Raw genomic sequence first — 5,384 nt, 5'->3', positions numbered from 1 at the left:
GCCTGGCTGCTCCCTCGGGAGCTGGGAAGGGACAGCATGTGTGTGAGCTGTCCGGGGAGGGAGCCGGAGGGACTCCAGGAAGAGGTGGTTTGTGCGTGTGAGCAAGCCTGACCCACCCGCTCGGCAAAACTAGCGCTACCGGGACTTCTCTCCTTTCGGGACCCTTTCCTTCGGGAAAAATTTGAAATCTGACAAGCTGTCTTGCACTTGCGATGTGGTTAGGGGGTGAGAAACACCTACTCAGGCTTTCTGCTTGAGAACAGGCTGAAGGTGAGGGCACTGCACGCTGGGCAGCGGGCAAGCTGGAAGTGTATTACTACCTGTGCTCTCGTGTGGGGTGTGTTGAGCGACAAATAGTTTCTTGCTTCCAGAGATTCTTTGTGATGTGTTTACGCAAGCTGGAGCACTGTGAAGTAGTTGCAATATGTGTTTTAAAAACAGATAAAAGCTACATATAAGGGTGTGTGTAGGAGAAATCTTCCCCTTTCTATACATTCATCTTGCAAGTAGCCAGTAGCTTTGTCTTTTGGGCTTGGGCCAGGGTGTTAGTGACCAAGCTTTTTGCCTTTGTTTTGTCTCGTACTGCCTAAATCTCAGGTGAGCATTCATTCACATGTTAGCTGATTTGAGGTAGGGAATATCTCTTTTTTTACCTCCTCCTCTCCTATTACAGCTACTGTTCTTTAAGCCATTACTCAGCAGAGCTGTAACTGGTGAGGTAAGAAGTCAATTTCTGTAATGCCAAGAGGAGATGAGATGACCTAACTTTGCTTTGAGCTCTGTGACTGCTGGCTGTGACTGCAAACTTTTGACCAGAGTCCAAAACTCCCTCTCCTTGTAAAAGGTATGTAGAAGTTCCTTTGTTCTTTTCAGTCTCAGAGGTAACAGCTGCCTGTGCAATACTGTATATCCAACCCAGCCCGGTAACTGACCCGGTGCAGTGATAGCAGCGTTCAAAGGGAAGAGGAATCATCATCTCTTTGCCTGGTGTCTTGGACTCTGTTTTTCTTGGTACAAACTCTGCCTGTAAATCACTATTTTTGTCATCGCTTGGTTTTTTTTTTCTGATTTCTTGTGTGTATGTTTTTAATCTTGATTCTCATGACTGTTAAAGCAACTTTCATTTGTTCATCACTGAGGAGCAGTAACAGTGGATTCTGCTCCTGAGTCCTGCTTGTTCACTTGCTGCTTTGGGGTTGTCCTTCACTCTGGAGCAGAAAGGATGTTGTGTGCTCAAATGCTGAAATTAATCCTGGCTACCTGTAGAGTATGACAGTTTTGCAGGTGTCGTCCCTTCTTGCATCTCCTCTAAAAGACGGTTACTCTGTGTAGTGTTGAGGTGCAGCGGTGTTAATTGTGGTTCACGTTGTAACGTCCGAGTTGGTGTCGCTGGTGTCATTGGTGTCAGGTCTGTGGAGCCCTGTTTCACAGGCTCTTCTCAAGTATTGTGGATTCAGGTTGCCCTAACACAGAACAGTCAGCATCGGTAGTTCTTGATCTGCGTCTGCTTGTTCTGCGCTAGCACCTGAGGTGACTGTTCATGTCTGCTTCTCTTGATTCTGCAGTGCCAGAGTTATTTTTAGAGTTAAGATAAACCGAGGAGTGTGAAGAAGGCTATTTTTGCATCTTGTGCATGTATTAAAAAGTGATGTACTCTATGAATACTAATCTCTCTCTGTGTGGCTGTAAACCAAAAAGCAATTTAAGTGAAAGGTGCTTTGTGCTGGATCAAAAGATCTTTCCTTCAGTGCCTGAAGACTGTCACTTCTATGAGTAGTAATGAAAATAATTTCTCTGTATTGAGATTTATGTGTTATAGTGGAGGTAGTGACCAATGTACTGACAAGTCGACATACCGGGATATTTTGGAAGTTCATTGAAATTGTTCTTTTTTTTCCCTGCTACGACACAATCAGTAAACTGTTCTCTTGAGAGAGGTCTCGCCGAAGGATTGAAGGGTACTGTACAGGTGTCTAATTTTACATTTGAAAATCTGGAAAAAGTATATTTTCTGTTTCTTAGCTGGTGATGGCCTTCATAGCTCTGTGTTAGGGTTTTTCTGAGAGGAATGCTGACTTGATGGGGTTCTGCATGCAACTGCTGCTTCCAGCTGTAGAAATCAACCTGAGAGTAATTTGTGGAGAGGATGGTGCTTGTCTTGCCGGGGCAGTGGCGTGTGAGCTGGTGAGCCCAGCCACGAATCATAGAATCATAGACTGGCCTAGGCTGGAAGGGACCTTAGAGATCATTTAATCCAACCTCCCTGTCATGGGCAGCGACACCTCTCAACTAGATCAGGCGACACATGGGGACCAAAAGGGGAATGTAAATGAAGAACATGTGGTAACAAAGAATGGAATAATAATGTGTCTGTTGCAAATTTTTTTCTCTACATATGTTCTCAAACCTATTTTTTTCCAACTAATCTGTCTCCATCTTATCTGAGTTTTTTTTATTTAAGATGTGAGAGATGAGGTGATTCTAAATATCAGGTGGAAAGCGAGAGCTCATCCAGAACGAGTCTGCAAAAGCTTTTCATGCCAGCAGCACCTGCTTTGTTGATGCAGGTGGTTCCAGACAGACAGAAGGAACAAGATTTACTTAAACATGCTGAGCTGCAATAAAACTGTAGAATACTTTTTCAGTACAGTAAAAGCCAATTGATTATGCTGTCTTGAAACAAAACAAAATTCCTTGCTCCATCTGAAAGCCTACCGGATATCATGATACTTCAAGTACTTTTCCTCCCCCTTTTTTAATTGTACCCTCAGTTGTGAGAAGTACTTGAATCCTTAAATAATGTCTCAATTTCCCAGTAGGTAGACAAAACCCAGTTTCTCACTTACTGTAAGAATTAAGAAACTGGGTCACTGTTTTTTGAGTTGTTCAACTCTGTTGTGCCCACTAATGTGTTGTAGGACTACCGTGTAGTTGGGCAGCATGTTGATGTCCAGTTGAAGCTGAAACGTAAGAAAGATGGGGCATGAGAGCAAAAGCCAGCGTCTGTAGGTGTGCTACTAAGAGGTTTTCACGTGTGGGACACATGTGAGCACGAGTAGGAATAGGAAGATTAGACTTGCTTCCCTTAGAAGTGTGGGAGCTGCCTTGCTGCACCAGCCTGGCAGGCTGCCGGATCTGAGAGAGCAGCCGCAAACGGGTCACAGGCTTTAGAAAAACTTGCATGAACCTGCTCGTGATTCACAGTGCTCTTACGCTGTCATACGAACGCTTGTGTTCCTTCCTGTTTGCATGGCGTAACCTCTGGCATTGCTGTCTCTCTCAGGCACTTGGGGCGGTTATTTCAGAGCTCAGAGGTGTGTCTGAGCTGTTACCGTGGGCCAGTTTCTTTCAGCAGTGGTTCCCATTGGTATGGTATTGGCGGCTTTTTTTTTTTTTTTTTAATGGGTCCACATTCTCTTGTAATTTTAAATAACCAGGAGCAGCAGAGTCATCTGAAGCAATAACCTCAACTGCCAACTTGGCCGTTTTGCTGTGCAGCTGCTTTGTGATCTCTGCACAGAGAAAGCTTTCTCCTGATGATTGGAAATTGCCTTGCTGGCACTCGAAGTAAAAGTACAACTGAAGGTGGCTCTTGGAGTCCAAAGGTTGCTTGGGAATTGGTTTGGGTTTTATTTTGTAGATGATTCAAGTTTATTCAGCTTTTGAAACTAAAAGCGCTTTCCAATACAGCTGGGCTTTCAGATAGTAGCAGCTGATGGAGTGCTGTGCTTCCAGGTGGTTAGCCTTAAAATCCAGCGTGGGTCATGTCTAGTTGTTTCACCTTGAAAACGCGTGGAAAAACCTGCCTCTGTCTGCTTTTGCCAAAGTGTGGCTCCTACGAGGGTTTTGTAAGACCAGTCAAAGCGGTTTGTCTTGTTTGTGATTGAGAAAGTAGTTCTTTGTGAATAACTTGCTCTTCATTTATACCTACGCCCGGTTTTTCTTTGTCCATTGACCACTCACTGAACCCTGATGGATCTTCATCAGTTGGCTGTGAGTTGCATAGTGGATTAATCAAAAGCTTTATGAAAATACAATTATTTGATACCTTTCTTTTGTTTCTTTCTAAGAAGCTTTGTTCCTTTACAATTTTGAGGCGAGGGATGGGGATAGGAGAAAATTTGTGTATTCCAGATGTTGATAAAAGACTCACAGGTCAGTAAGTCATAGCATCACTCCTGTTTGGGTTTTTTTTTTTGTTTTCCTTATTCAATGAGAGTTTTTATTTTCCCATACTACTGTAGCTGACATATGGACATTACCCACTTTTGTTATGATTTTACTTTTTGCCTTAGCTTACACTGAAAGCTGTACTGGGAAGGCAGGTTTTCCCGTGTTACGCTGTAGGTCTAAATGCAGCCATGTACCGCAACTTGGAAATTACAGCCTCCTCTGGCCACCTGAGGAGTTCCTAGGTCTTCAAATACCCATGTCCAAACTGTGCAAGAAAAAAAACTAACTTGAAAACGAAATTCTGAACTTGTCATTCTTGTTTTCAGAAAGATGAAATACAGCTCATCAGAGCCTCTAAGCATATGCATACTTCATGTATTTTTTGTTTCGTAGAGGATTAAGAGGTGAAGTAGCTCAGATTCTTTTAAGGTGATACATCATGTCCAAATCTTTCTTTTGGCCAAAACGTACTAGTAAACTGAAATGAGTCAAAGCTGAAATATATTTTTCCAGTACTTGAAATATGCCTGTGGTGTATTTGCAGCAGAAACTGTGTAAAGAAGCATGAAAATACAACTGAACTGAAAAGGGCAGGCTGGCTTTGTTTATTTCTTCATGTTAAGAAGAACTAGATGGTGTAAAACAAACCTACTGAAGTTGAACAGTAACTTAATTTTTTAACAGATCTCCACTGTGATCCTGGCACGTGGGTTATTTGTCAGTGCCGAGTTCAGTTGAAGACTCGTGTTGTGAAATGGGAGCTGCAGGGTTATGCCTAATACTGTTCATATTTCTAATTGCTTCAAAACAAAAAGAATTAAACTGTCTCATAATTAGCCATGTTGGATAATAGATTGCGCAATAGTTTGTGGAACTTTGTTGGTTTTAAAGAGTTGATTTTTTTATTTGCTGTTTGTTTAAGCCCTTTAAAAGATTAGCAAGAGTGAACAGCTGTTTTCATGTAGCTGTATATGGTGGCTTCCACTGGTTTTAAGAGTGATGCTATGTGAACACTAAAACTGGAGGTTATCCTTGATGAAAGGATGTATAAATATCATATGAGTTACAATGCTGTCAGCATGATTTATAAACGTCATTCTCTCTTAGGGAGAAGTAACAATAGTAACTGTTGTCGCTTGTGAAGTAATTCTCCTTTGCATCGTGGTAGTAATATGCTGCGTGGCTCTTTGTTTGGTTTAGTGTGATGGGGG

Source organism: Apaloderma vittatum, unplaced genomic scaffold (genome assembly GCF_000703405.1).
Source record: "Apaloderma vittatum isolate BGI_N311 unplaced genomic scaffold, ASM70340v1 scaffold14184, whole genome shotgun sequence".
Classification (NCBI taxonomy): domain Eukaryota; kingdom Metazoa; phylum Chordata; class Aves; order Trogoniformes; family Trogonidae; genus Apaloderma; species Apaloderma vittatum.
Note: the sequence above shows the minus strand (reverse complement) of the source record.